Source organism: Trichechus manatus, unplaced genomic scaffold, assembly GCF_000243295.1.
Source record: "Trichechus manatus latirostris isolate Lorelei unplaced genomic scaffold, TriManLat1.0 scaffold00061, whole genome shotgun sequence".
In the NCBI taxonomy this organism is placed as follows: Eukaryota; Metazoa; Chordata; class Mammalia; order Sirenia; family Trichechidae; genus Trichechus; species Trichechus manatus.
Window position 1 is genome coordinate 11,797,088 of NW_004443997.1, and position 15,091 is coordinate 11,812,178.

Below are 15,091 nucleotides of genomic sequence, written 5' to 3' on the forward strand. Positions count from 1 at the left end.
TCCAGGGTTCAAGGTACATCGTGACAATAAACTTTATAGAACAGAAAAGTTAAATGAAGATGTCCTGGGAAAACTCCAGACATAGCATAGATGCTAAAGATCAAATTAATGTCAATGTTAGCACTGTCTGCAACACTTCTGGTTAGAGCGGTTTTGGAGGAAGTATCCCAGGACCTTGGTGTTATTTAAAATACAAAGACTGACAGGTGCTTTGGAGTCCCTAGGTGGTGCAAACGGTTATCAAGCTGGGCAACTGGTTAGTTATTCATAGGTGGGAAGACGCTGAGAGACAAACAGATACCCCACGTAGCTTGGACTTAACCTCTGTTTTCTGCCCTGGTTTGGAGCAGATTCGGGGGGCAGTGGGGGGGGAGTCCTTTCTCCCATTTCCAGGCTGTCTTCCCGTGGTATCCTAACTTCCCTTTCCTAACTTAAATAAAGTGTTAGCACGGACACATTTAGCATTGGAGATTGGATTTGAGATGTAAGGTAAAGGGAGAAAGGAAGAAGAGGTGATTAAAACTAGTATAAAGCACCAAAAGACCTGTACATGAACGCTCACAGCAGTTTTATTTGCAATAACTGAAGACTGGAAGGAGTCCTGGGTGGTGTAAACGGTTAACACGCTCGGCTGCTAACTGAAAAGTTTGGTGGTTCAAGTCCATCCAGAGGTGCCTCAGAAGAAAGGCCTGGTGATCTACTCTGAAATCAGCCGCTAAAAACCTTGTGGAGCACAGTTGTACTCTGACATGCATGGGGCTACCGTGAGTCAGAATTGACTCAATGGCAACTGGTAAAGACTGAAAACAACCCAGATGTCTGTCAGACAATAGAATGGGTAAATAAATCATCTATTCACACTACTCAGGAATGAAAAAGGACCTAATGATACACACAACAGCATGGATGAATCTCACAGACATGCTGTTGAGTGAAAGACCGCATGAGTCCATTGGTATGAAGTTCAAGAACAGGCAAAACTAATCTATGGTGATAGAAGTGAGTGATCGTAGCAGTTCTCCTTGGGGTATGGGGGAGTGACGGAGGAATCTTGAGGGATCCTGCTGATGGGCTGGAAATGATCTATGTCTTGATCCAGGTGATGATTACACAGGCATTTACATATGTAAAAATTCATCAAAACACACACATTATCTAGTTATACCTCCATTTAAAAAAGCAAGAAGAATATAGATAGGCACGTGTATATTATCCAGCTTGTTCCTCACAAGAGCCCTTGATGCTGTTATTATCCCCATTTTAGAGATGGTGAAACCAGGACCCAGGGAGGGCAAGTCACTCATCCAAGGTCACACAGCAAAGCAAGGATTAGAACAGCTCGGTCTGGCGACAGCACCCTTGCTCAGACTCCAATGCCAGTAGCTTTACGAGTAGAGTGTGTGTTTTATGGTGTTGTGTTTGGGAGAACCTTTTCTCCCAAACAAAAAAATATCATTTTATAATATGTAAAACAAAAGGGAAACTATTCTGATTAAACTGGTGGGAATAGGGGGAGACCCTCTCCACCCTCTATCTGAAATACCCTAAGAGTCACGGGGCTCTGCAGTACCTAGTTTGAAAACTCCATAATAACAACTGACATTTATCGAACACTCCCCATATGCAAGGCACTGTTCTAAGCACATGACATTTATTAATTCATTTAATTTTTACTACAACCAACCATTTATAATCACGCCCATTTTATGGTTGAGGATACATATTCAGAGAGGTTAAGTGACTTGCCCAAAACCACACAGTAAGTGGCAGTGGTAGGTCAGAAACTCAGGCAGTCAGTCTGGTGTATGCGTGTGCGTGTGTGTGTGTTTGCATAGACAACTCTAGAGAGGTGAACACCAGGCTGTTAGCAGTGGTTATTTACAAATAGACCTTTGCGTGCTAAAAAATAAACCTTTTCTCATAACATTTGAAATTTTAAATCAGAAAAAATCGGGATTTTTTTTTTTTTTTTTTTAAGTCACTAATACTTTGCTTGCCAACCTGTGGAGCAGGCCCTGAGTACGTGGGCTAGTGTGTGCATGTGTGGCCCTGCATGTGTGTTGGGGATGTGGCAAGAGAAGCTTCCAGGAAGTCATAGGCTAAGGGGAAAGCTGCCCAAGTCCTGGGCACAGTAAAGCTGGAGGGCTGAACGATGCTGGACACTCACAGGTGGGCCAGGACCCTGCCGTCTGCCCCTGAAGGCCTCGGGGTGTGCAGCCCAAGCCCCCTGTGTGTGGACATTACACTATCCCAAGAAAAAGCCACGGGAGCAGGCTGGAGACATGGGCCTCCCCTCTGGGGTGCTCACGGCCCTCCTGCAGGTGTGAACCCCCCAGTCCCCCTGGAGTCCGCTAGGCAGGAGATTCTCATTTTCACCCAAGAGACGGGCTGTCTGTCGGCTAGCGCATTGCCTCCATTTTTTTTTCCCTGAATGATAATTCCCCCTCTTTGCGTTTTTTTTTTTTTTTTTTGTAGCTAAAAATCACCCAGGCTTGTCTAGACGAGAGGGCAGAAAATTATGCGTTGAAAGAGAAGGGAAGATAATTTCTCTGGGTCACAAGCGTTCTCACTTGTCATCTGTCTGCAGGAGAAGGAGTGGGGAGGGTGGGTGCGAACGGGGACATGGGATGGAGAAGTAAAATGCAGGCTGGCCCATATCTATCACTGTCCTCCTTGGCCCCCTGGCGAGGCCACGCCTGGCGGGGGGAGGCACTCGCTCTGATCATGGTGGGACCCAGAAAAGGGGACCAGGACAGGCTACACAGGAGAGAGGACCAAGCCATGCATGGAGCGCAGCCCTCTGCTCCCAGCTGGACCAGCCCTGCCCCCTCTTTGGGCCTCAGTTCCCACACAGAGCAAACAGGAATCATAACTCCCCCTCTACTCCTCACTTGCACACCCCCACCCAACAGGAGATAGCAGATGGGAACATTCTGGAGAATCTGCACCAGGAAAACGCAAGGTACGGGAGGTGGCGGGATTGAAGCCTGCCAAAGGGAGGTGAGGCCAGAAGGGTGGGGGTCAACAAGCCAGGGGTCAAATCCCAGCACCGCCTCTCTGCCCTCCACTCCCTGGGAGGTCTTGGGCAAATTGTTCCCCTTGTCTGGGCCTCAGTCTTTCCATCTGTAAAATGGGGAGAATAGCAGGACCTGTCTCCTAGGATCATGGTTAAGGACAAAATGAGAATTGTATAGAATGTGCCTGACATGTTGTAATCACTCAGTAGCAATAACAGAAAATTACAAAGGAGCTGCCAACAGTCACCCATAGTCTCACCACCCAGAATTAACAATGGCTAATGCCTCAGACTTTCAATTCCTCATGGGTAAAAAAAAGTCTCATAAGCTTTGAAACGGGTCATGGTGGTTGTTAGTTGCCATCTGGTAGAGTCTGCCTCACAGTGAACCCATGTGTGCATCGTAGAACTGTGCTCCATAGGGTTTTCAAGGCTCTGACCTTTTGGAAGCAGACCCACTAGGCCTGTATTCTGAGGCGCCTCTGGGTGGGTTTGAATCGCCAACTTTTCAGCTAGTAGTCAAGTACTTAACCGTTTGCACCACCTTGGAGAAACACAGACTTTATAGCCAGACAAACCTGGCTTGAGTCCTGGCTTTGCCACCCACTGTGTGACCCCGGGCAAGTCACTTTATTTCCATGGGCCTCAGTTTCCCCATCTGAAAAGAGGATTGTGGTGGCTACCTCACAGGGCTGCTGGGAGGATTAGAAATACTATATGGGACGTGCCCAGTATAATGATCATTGGGGGTTCTCCAAAAGTGCTTTCTCCTCCTCCTCCCTCCTCCTCTTCCTCTTTGTACTGCCTCCTCCTCTCTCTCCTCCTTCCTGCTCCTCTTCCTCCTTTTCTGTGTTCCTCTTTCTCCCTCCCCCATAATTCGGTGAGACTGGGGAGGGGAGGTTGGATTTAATACAAAAGGCAAGGGGAAGCTGTATCCATCAGCTATTGTTCCAACAACACTGCAAAACAAGTTTTCCCAACACTCTGTAGCTTAAGCAGTAAGTACGACTCATGAGTCTACAGGTCAGCTGCATAGTTCTTCTGGCTTTGGTCGGGCTCTCTTGTGTGTCTGTGGTCAGCTATGGTCAGTTAGGTGGCTCTACTGATCTAGACTGGTCTGTGTCACATGTTGGAGGTCACCTGGCTGGCAGCTGGTCTTGACTGGCCTTGACTGGGATGATTTGGCTCTCCTCCACACGGTTGCTCATCCTCCAGCAGGCTAGCCCCAGCTCATTCTCAAGGTGGAGGCAGGGCTACGAGAGAGAGTGCATGCATGGGTACGTGGAAGCTGCAAGGTCTCTTGAGGCCTGAGCTCAGAAATGGCACGTCGTTTCTGTAACATTCTATTGGTCAAGCAAGTCACAAGACCAGCCCATGTTTAAGAGGCAGAGAAACAGACCCCATCTCTTGATGAGAGGAGCTGCAATGGGGTGAAGACAAGGAGGGGTAAGAGTTGGAGCCATTTTTGCAATCTATCTACCATAAAAGCCATGGAGGCTTGCCACTTAAGTTTGTAAAGATCACTCTGGCAGCTATGTGGGGAATAGATTGGGAGATGGTAAAGAGTGGAAGAGGGGAAGCCAGTGAGTCCACCATTTCTCCATCCCCAGCAACAACACAATGCTGGTTATAGGTGAGGATCTCAGTAAGTATTTATTGGATGGATGGATGGATGGATGGATGGGTGGATGGGTGGATGGGTGAATGTTTGGATGGATGGATGGATGTTTGGATGGATGGATGGATGTTTGGATGGATGGATGGATGGATGGATGTTTGGATGGATGGATGGATGTTTGGATGGATGGATGGATGGATGGATGGGTGGGTTGGTGGGTGGGTGTTTGGATGGATGGATGGATGGATGGACGGATGGGTGGGTGGGTGGATGGATGGGAGGATGGATGGATGGACGGACAGACGGACATATGGTGCTCTCAGCCTTAGTCTGAACCAGAATCAACAGAGGGTAAAATCCCTTAGCATGGCCCGTTAGGAGCCCATCTCCCCTCCCCTCAGAGCTGCAATGAGGAGAGAAGACAGCCTTCTTCCTCCCAAAGTTTAATTAAGTGATCTGCCTTCTTGGGGTTAATCCTGTTATCACTGCCGAGCACGACACAGGGGAAAGTGTGGGGCCAAGAAAGATGTCCGCTGTCTGGTGGGACACTGAAAGCCACTGGAATTTGGGGAAAGGCAGGGGGTGGAGCCGACGCCAGAGCCCCTACAGGGGCAGAACATTTGATTTCCAGAGATTTCCAGACGGAACACAAAGGAGCTGAGCTGGGTTTCCGTCCCATCCCAGGAGGGGGTGAGGAGGAGGAGGGAGCTGGCTAAGAAACTCATGGTCGAATGAATTTTGCTTTGGCTGCTGCCTGTCCCAGGTGCCACATTCCAGAGGGGCCCCTCCAGCCGCTCACGGTCCCTCCTCGGAGACCCACTGCCCTGATGGCAGAGGGAAAAGGGCAGACAGGTCTGGGCCAGGCAAGCTCGGGTTTGGCGTCTCTCTCTGCCATTTCCTGTCGAAGCCTCCATTTCCTCATCTGTACAATGGGGTGGTAATCTCCATCGTCCAGGGTTACTGAGAAGATGCAGCGAAATACCTAGAGCAGTGCCCTGCACATAGTAGGTGCTCAAACTATGCCGCTACAAAGCTCCCTCTTACTGTTGTTGTTGTTGGGTGCCGTCAAGTTGATTCCTACTCATAGCGGCCCCGTGTGCACCTGTTACTATTGCATGTTGTTATTACACAGGGAATGATTGTCTTTTATCAATCTGTAGACTCCTTGGGAGCAATGACTGGGTCTTAGATATAGGGCCACCACACTGCACACTCCAGGGGCACTAAGCACCCCGTGGTCGCTGACTGGGTAACACACACTAGGTGACCTCACCAGGCAGCCCCGCTCATGGCCCAATCCCAGCCTCTAGCCCAGGACTCAGCACGCGTGGCCAAGCGTGACTCACCTATTTATTCATTCGTTATTCATTCGTCAACAAATACTTGCTGATAGCGTTTCTGCTTCCCCATCTATAAAATGAGGCATGGTGCAGGGGCTATTAGACAAGACCGCCCCTTCTTGCTCTAAAAGGTGATGATGTGGGGGAGACTGAACCCCTCCCATTCCCTCAAAAGTGTGTCACTTATCTGTCCCTGAAATCTTCGCTGTCCCCAGGCATGAGGATGCAAGACACTCGCTCAGGTGGGAGGGTTTCTTAAGATGAGGTGCTGTTTAGGAGAGAGAAGCGGAGGATCTGGGGCAGGGAGATGGGGAGAAAGCTTGGGAGGTGGGGACACACAGCAGTGCCCTCATCTGACCCTGTCATCCGGTCAGCCCCAACTCATGGCGACCCCACGCACAACAGAAGGAAACCCTGCCCAGGCCTGCGTCATCCCCATGATTGGTTGCAGATCAGACCGTTGTGCTCCATAGGGTTTTCACTGGCTGATTTTCGGAAGCAGATCGCCAGACTTTTCTTTCTGGCGCAGGTTAGTCTGGAAGCTCCGCTGAAACCTGTTGAGTATCATAGCAACGCTCAAGCATCCACTGACAGACGAGTGGTGGCTGCACATGATGTGCATTGGCCGGGAATCAAACCCAGGTCTCTTGCATGGAAGGTGAGAATTCTACCACTGAGCCACCACTGCCCCCAATCTGGGCCTGCAGTCATCCGTATAATAACCATCAGCACGTGCTGAGAGCTTTCCATTGCTCTTTTGCTCTCCTAAGCACTTAAACTTCCTCCTCCCGACAAGCCTAGGAGGCAGATACTATTCGTACTTCCTTCTTACAGATGAGGAAACTGAGTCACAGAGGGGTGCCCAAAGTCACACAGTTGGTACATGGGGGGCTGGGCTACCAATCCAGAGAGTCCAGCTTCGTAGTGGCCCCTGCTTTTACTCTTTTTGCTGTATAGCTTCTTGCCTCAGTTTCCCCACCTGTCAAGTAAGATGTCAATGCCTTCCCTGCAGACCTAGCAAGGGTGATGAGAGGAGCACGGGGTTCCAGGCTCCTTCCCCTGGGTGCTGAGGGCTGCCGGGGAGGCTGAGGCAGTGGAGCAAAGTGGTTCAAGGCCCAGCCTCCGACTCGGACTTCCTGGCTGGGGAGAGCAGGGGCAGGCACTTCACCTCTCAGAACCTCAGTTTCCTCATCTGCGAAACGGGAATGAGTCATTGTACCCACATGCCAGGGTGGTCGGGAGGGTGGTATGAGCTGTGTGTGACGTGCCAGACACAGAGAACGCGGATCAAGAGGGCTCCCCCAGCCTGGGGCTGGTAAACGGGCCTGAGTCCTCAGGAGCCACCGGCTGGAGACTCAGGAAGAGCAGAACCTGCCTTCTGCTACCCACAGTCTCAAGACGGTGCGCAGATATGGCAACCCCAGAGAACTCCATAAAATCCAAGTGGTCGTTAAGCCAGACTTCTGAGTGAGCAGGAGTAATTAGTGCACTTCCCACAGAGAGTCAAACCCAAATGTCAGACCATGCCAGACCATTAACGCCGTCCTCTGCCACTGCGCAGGCCCTGCTGCTGGCTGCGTCCCTGTCACCCTGTTGACCTTCTCAAATGCTGCGGGCAGCATGGCAGGGAGCTGCCCAGGCCAGGGACTGCACTGTGGACAGGAGATGGGCTTCGTGTTCTGCTACCAACATCTCGTTGAGCCTCATCTTCCTCATCTGTTAAATGGGCTGCATCCTCCTTTTAGGAGCCCTGGTGACACAGTGGTTAAGAGCTCAGCTGCTGACGAAAAGGTCGGCAGTTCGAATCCATCCGCCACTCCTGGGAAACTCTATGGGCAGTTCTACTCTGTCCTATAGGATCGCTATGAGTCGGAATCAACTTGACAGCAACGGGTTTGGTTTTGGTTTTATCCTCCTTATAGGGTACATTGGTGGTTCAGCGGTAGAATTCTTGCCTTCCATGCAGGAGACCCGGATTCAAATCCTGGCCAGTGTACCTCATACATAGCCACCACCTGTCTGTAAGTGGAGGTTTGCGTGTTGCTATGATGCTGAACAGGTTTCAGCGGAGCTTCCAGACTAGGAAGAAAGGCCTGGCAATCTACTCCCGAAAATCAGCCAGTGAAAACCCTATGGATCACAACGGCCCTATCCACAACCAATCGTGAGGATGGCGCAGGACCAAGCAGCGTTTTGGTCCATTGTGCATGGGGTCACCATGAGTTAGGGCCAACTCCTTGGCAGCTAACAACATTCACCTTGTAGGGTTTGGTCATGCATCTATAATATTGGGCACATCATTGTCACTGTCTGTGAAGCAGGTAGATACCACCAGGGCAAACAGTGCCCATCATATAGTAGGTATACTAGGTGCTGCTGGCACCCTGCCCAGATCCCCTTTAACCAGGGCACCCACCCGCCCCGCTAGTGGATTGGCTGCTAAAGGGTCTCAGCTCCTTCCTTCTCCCAAGAAAAGCCCTCTGCCAATGGAAGCTGCCTCCTCTGGAGATGAGTGGGAGGTTAGCCTCCCCGACCCCTGGGGCAGCCCGTGTTCAGTGCTGGATTGATTGTAGCTATTAGCTGCCCACTCTACTCATAGCGACCCCATGCACAATGGAAGGAAACGGTACCCGGTCCTGCACTACCCCATGATCAGTTATGGATCTGAGTGTTTTGCTCCATAGGGTTTCCATTGGCTGATTTTCGGAAGTAGATCACCAGGCCTTTCTTCCTAGTCTGTCTCAGTTCAGAAGCTCCGATGAAACCTGTTGAGCATCATGGTTCTGTGGACTCTGCCCATATAGAAGTGAGGGTCTGACAGCTGCTGGGAAGCTGGGATTCCAGTGCATATGTGTGTGAGTTCCTTTGACCAGAACCCAGGGGGGATGAGTGCTGGTCTGTGTGTGGTTAGTCTGGGCTGTGTAGATGGCAAGGCTGTGTCTTTTCACCAGTTAAGGGCCCAGGAGGCAGAAATGGTTGCAAACAGAAGGAGAAGGGGCTTTCGAAGCACTGCGGAAGGGAGGCTCCAGAGCAGACGTGACTCAGCCATACCACTGACTGGCCATGTGGCCTCAGACAAGCTTGAGCCCTCTCTGAGCCTCGCTTTCCCCCTCAATAGAATGGGGATGGTCGTCCCGCCTCTCAGCATTGGGAAGACAGACTGACTGGGTCCTGGGCCACTGACTTAACTGTTTTGTGCCTCAGTTTCTTTGGCTGTAAGATGCCGTAGCGATGGAACCTAATTCATAGGGAGGCTGGAGGGAAGAGACAATTTAATGAATTAAGTGCCAAGAACCGAGGCTGAATTTAATAGGAGTTCAATCTGTGTAGCTACTGAGATTCTTCTACCACTTCTACTATTAGTATTGAGGAGGCCCTGGTAGTGCAAACCATCAACATGCTCGGCTGCTCACCAAAAGTTTGGAGGTTCGAGTCCACCCAGAGGCACCTTGGAGGAAAGGCCTGGCAATCTACTTCTGAAAAATCAGCCATTGAAAAACCTCTACGGACCACAGTTGTACGCAGACACATGTGGGGCAACTGGTTTGGTTTTTTACTGTCAGTATTATCAGGAGTCATCTTAGTTAAATGAATGAGCCAACTTAGGTCGAGCGCCCAGCACAGTGCCTAGGGGCGATCGGTCCCTCTTCTGTCTCCTAATGTGCGTTCTGGTGTGTCCACTGGCTGACCCACCCCAATTAGGTGCCTCTCGTGTTCATATTGACACACAAAGGGGCCAGCTGTGACCTCTGAACTCGTCTCACTTGGGATCAAGGCTGCTTTCAGCCCAGGCCCTCAGCTCTGGGAACTGGACTCATAATCTCCTTTGACATCAAAAGCAGCTGGCTTCCCGCTGACCTGTCTCCCTGATTTCTGGTGCTTCCTGGTCCTGACAGCGTCACATTGCCCACGGCCTGGACAGGGTACTGGGAGGCCTGGGTGGACAGGGGCTGCTGCTAGGGAACAGAGAGCCAGAGGCAGGGCAGGAGGGGGCCTCTGGCTCAAGACAGCACCCCCATCTTCTGGGCGGAGGATTGGCTAGTGAGGCAGGTTTTCAGACAGGGAGCCCAGCTGGGAGCTGGGTATGGTTGCCCAGGAGGGCAATGATAGTAGCTGGGCTGGGAACTGGAGGAAACGGGACCTGGGCAGGGGAGGAGCTGGGAAGGCGGCATTCACAGAACTTGCTGATGGGCTGGAGGGAGGGATTCACTAGGAGAGAGGCCTCTCCCCTAATGCGCTCAGCACAGGGGTTTTCCCACATGGCTCCAGGCTCACAATGAAGGAGTTAGCGCTCTCCCGTTGCCTCTGCCCTGGGTGACCGGAACTTGGTCATCTACGTCAGAAATGGCCTGTGCCTCTGCCCCACTGTCTCCCCCCAAACCAGCGCCAGTCTCAGCCCTGCCTACCCCCAACACTGTTGTTGTTAGGTGCCATCAAGTCAATTCCAACTCCTAGCGACCCCATGTGATAGAGTAGAACTGCCCCATAGGGTTTCCTAGACTGCTATCTTTATGGAAGGAGTCCTGGTGGCTCAGTGGTTAAGAGCTCGGCTGCTAACCAAAAGGTCAGCAATTCGAATCCACCAGCCTATCCTTGGAAACCTTACAGGGCAGTTCGACTCTATCTAGTAGGGTCACTTGGAGTCAGAATCGACTCAACGGCGCAAAAGAATAACAACAGTCTTTATGGAAGGCGGCGTGATGGTGCAGTGGTTAAATACTCGGCTGCTAATTGAAAGGTTGGCGGTTCGAACCCACTAGCCAGTCTGCAGGAGAAAGATGTGGCAGTCTGGTTCTGTAAAGATTACAGCCTTCGAAACTCTATGGGGCAGTTCTACTCTGTCCTGTAGGGTTCCTATGAGTTGGAGTAGACTCACTGGAAATGAGTGTGTGTGTGTGTGTGTGTGTGTAATCTTTATGAGAAGAAGCCCTGGACACACAGTGGTTAAATGATTGGCTGCTAACCAAGAGATCGGTGGCAGTTGGAATCCACCAGCAACTCCGCAGGAGAAAGATGTGGCAATCTGCTTCGGTAAAGATTTGCAGCCTATGTCCTATAGGGTTGCTATGAGTCGGAATCCACTTGACAGAAATGGGTTTAGTTTTGGAATCTTTATGGGAGCAGATCGTCAGGTCTTTCTCCCACAGAGCCACTGGGTGGATTCAAACTGCCAAACTTTCAGTTAGCAACTGAGCACTTAACCATCACACCACCAGGGCTCCTTACTCCCAACTTTGCACCCAGGAAAGAGACTGGGAGCCTGGTGAGGTCCTGGGGCATTGCCATGGCAACAAGTGTGATGTCACAGAGAGACGAGGATGTTGGCTGACCCCTGCCCAGCCCTCTGGCTGCCCTTGTAAAGGGGGTGCATGACTCTAAGCTGCCCTTGGAGCTGGCACTGGATATCCCACCAATGGAGAGGTTTGCCTGTGGACGTGACAACCAGAGATGCAGAAGGCAGGCCAGCCTCCTGACGGAGCTCTCGTGCTCCTTCCAGCTTTCTCTACTTGGCGCCTTTGGTTCCAGCCCCTTCCAAAAGATGGACTTCCATTTTCTCCTTGGGGCTCTCTGCCTCCTGCGTTGCTGATAGGAGATGAGGCCTTGAGTGCTGGATTGGTCCCAACTGGAGCTCCTTCTGTGATGGGCCATGTGCTCACAGGTGTGGTCCAGGAGGGGGAAGGACAGGTAAAAGGAACTAAGGTTAAGGGTGTGGCCTCCAGAGCCAGACCACCTGGGTTTGTCCCTGGCTCTGCTGCTCACTAAGGAGCCCTGGTGGCCCATTGGCAGAGCTTCGAACCAGTTCGAACCTGTGCTGAGAATTTGCATTTCTAACAAGTTCCTAGGCGATGCCGATGCTGCTCGTTAGGGACCAGTTCTGAGAACAACTAGTAGAGCAGTGGTTTTCAAAATTTATTATACTAAAGAATCACCTGGGGATCTTGTTAAACTGTAGATTCTGATTCAGTATATCTAGGGTGGTACTGCAAATTCTCAGCAGGGGTTCAAATGAGAATGAACTGGTTCAAAGCCTTGTGCAATTGTTAAAAGTGCTCAGCTGCTAACTGATAGGTCAGTTGTTCAAACCTATCAGCCTCTCCCACAGGAGAAAAATGTGTCAGGCTGCTTCCGTAAAAATTTGCAGCCTTGGAAACCCTATGGGGTAGTTCTGCTCTGTCCTGTAGGGTCACTACGAATAGGAATTCAACTTGACAGCAATGGGTTTGTTTTGTTTTGGCTGCTGCTCACTAGCTGTGTGACCTTGGGCAAGTTACTTAACATCTCTGGGCTCCGGTTTCTTATCTGCAAACTGGGCTGCTCACACTGGCACCCACTTTATAGGACTGTTTTGAGGATTGAATGAGGTAGTACGTGGTCGTTAGAACAGTGCCTGGCTCATCGTGAGCACTCAGTTCCCATCCTTTCTTCCCTTGACTAAAATCATCTGTTCCCACGAAGAGAGGGACACAGCTCTGGCCACCCATCCACAGAGACTCAGAGGGTCAGGTGGAGTACTGAAAACCGTGCACAAGTCAGAGTTGGCTGTCTGGGAAAGAGAAAGAAGGGAGCTTTGTAACGTGCTCCCCACAAGACTGTCAGCTCCCAGGAGGAAGCAGGCGGGTCTGCCTGATTTTGTCCAATCTTCCCAGTGCCTAGCACAGGACCTGCCACAAACTCTCATCCCTGCAGTCTGAAAATGCCATCCATTGTGAAAGGCACCATCTGTTTAATCCAGCAAATAAAAGTGGGGGTGGGGGGAGCAGGGTCCAGACACTTCCATGTTATATATGTAGTATATCCCAGTTTTAGAAATGTTAGAAGAAAAAGAAAAAAAAAAAAGGTGATCTGAGAATTGGCAAAACACAATGATAGATCATCAATAAATGGTAATTGAGTATGTGAATGGATGAATGAATTAATGAATGGCTGCAGGAAACAATACAAAGGAGTATAGGCAAATACTTGCTGTGTGTGGCCAGTGTTGGAAGACTTAGGAAAGGGATGCACCATCATGAGCAGAGGCCATCCTGGAAGGCTTCCTGGAGAAGGTGGACCAGGAGTGGGATAAGCAAGGACTTAACTGACTTGGGAAGGAGCCCTGGTGATGCAATGGTTAAAACGCTCAACTGCTAACTGAAAGATCAGCAGTTGGAACCCACAAGCTGCTCCACAGGAGAAAGATGTGGCAGTCTGCTTCTGTAAAGATTACAGCCCTAGAAACCCTAGGGGGCAGTTCTGCTCTGTCCTGTAGGGTGGCTATGAGTCAGAATCCACTCGACAGTAGTGGGTTTGGGTTTTTTTGGTACTGACTTGGGAACTGGAAGAAATGGTGGTTGGGAGCAGTAGAGGCTCTTGATGAATTAGATCATCAAGTGGCCACCATCCACCCTTTGCCCCTCCACCTTGGGCGCTGGTAGATGGTGGAATTATCCAGGAAGGTGACTTGTATGTTAGCTTAGAGGAGCCAGGACCAGACCAGACACGACTCCCAGGCATGGGCCAGCACCAGGCTAAAACTGTGTGGGGCATAAGATGTGGGTACTAGAGGCAGAGAGATCTGGGTTCAAACCCTGGTTCCACTGCTCCTTAGCTGGGCACCCCTAGGCTGGTTACTTGACCTCTCTGAGATCCCTCCCCTGGGAGGTGGGAGAGCAGTAGAGCTCTGAAGCGGGGCATGCACAGAGCTTGGCCCGTGGAGAGTGCTTCATAAATGTGAAATCCATGATAAGCAGGCGATCGTTCTTTCATTGAAGAGTTCAAAGGCCACCAACTTGGAGGCAGGAGGCGGACCTGCCCGACTGTCGAATTTCCCCCTCCAACCCCAGAATCGAAGAATCCCAAGCTCCTCAAAGGAGTGACTTCCTCCATAGCCACCAAGGCTGTGGGCCCACAGACGGGTATAGGCAGGACCAGCTACATACTTTGCTGGGCTCAGGGCAAAATGAAACCACAAGATCTCTCTCTTGTTCAAAAATGAAGAATTTCAAGACAGCAACAGCAGAGCATTAAGCAAAGCAGTGTGGACCATTCTAAACACAGGGCCCTGTGTGTCTGCCTAGGTCTTCTCTCCAGGGCGTGGGAATGTGCCCTTCAGGTTGCCTCTGTGAGCCTCATAGAAGTCACGCAGTCTCCAGCCACAAGACCGGCATGCACTAGGGAGGGAAATGAACCTTCTGTGGGCCCCATCACAGTGGTTCAGTGGTAGATAGAATTCTCACCTTCCACACAGGAGACCCAGGTTCGATTCTCTGCCAGTATAACTGATGTGCAGCCACCACCCATCTGTCATTGGAGGCTTGTGTATTGCTGTGGTGCTGAACAGGTTTCATCGAAAAATCAGCCAGTGAAGACCCTGTGGGTCACAACAGTCTGATCCACAACCAGTCATGAGGATGGCGTAGGACTGGGCAGCATTTCGTTCTGTGGTGCATGGGTCACCATGAGTCAGGGGCTGACTCAATGGCAGCTAACGACAGCATCACAGACTGGGACTCAGTCTCCACACAGCCCTGTGTAGTGGGTACTGTTATTATCACCATGTGACAGATGAGGAAATCGAGGCTCAGAAGTGTGCAAAGGACACACAGCTGGGTGGTGGTTTAGACTCAAGTCTTTGGGAACCCACACCCCAGAATCTGGAGGCATCTCACCCCAACAGACCCCCAACTAGAGGCAGCCCCTAATGTGGTTCGGACCGTCTGTGGGAGGCACTAGCAGCGGGATTTCTGCTCCCAGCCCCCGCAGGCACTTCCTTCCCAGTGTACCTGGCTTCTCCGGCAGGGAGCCACCTCCCTCCAGCAGGACAGGGTCTGGCCTCACTGACTTGCTTCTGGGGCTGGGGGCCAAGAGTTAACATGGAAGAGAGCTTGGAGAGTGTGAGAGCAAAAGGACATGTCAAATCAATCATATTTAAACAAAAGCCTCTCCCGCCCAAGGGCCCTTTTAAAAGCTGCTTATTTAATTAAAAGTCCCATTTTCCATATTTATGGCCCTTATTCAGTTAAATATTAACCGCTGGGGCCAGGGCGGGTGTGTGCTTTGGAGAGCTGCGTGTGGGGAGGTTCATTACCGAGGCCAGGATTTATCAGGTGGCAGCCGGGCGGCGTGGATCGATGGAGC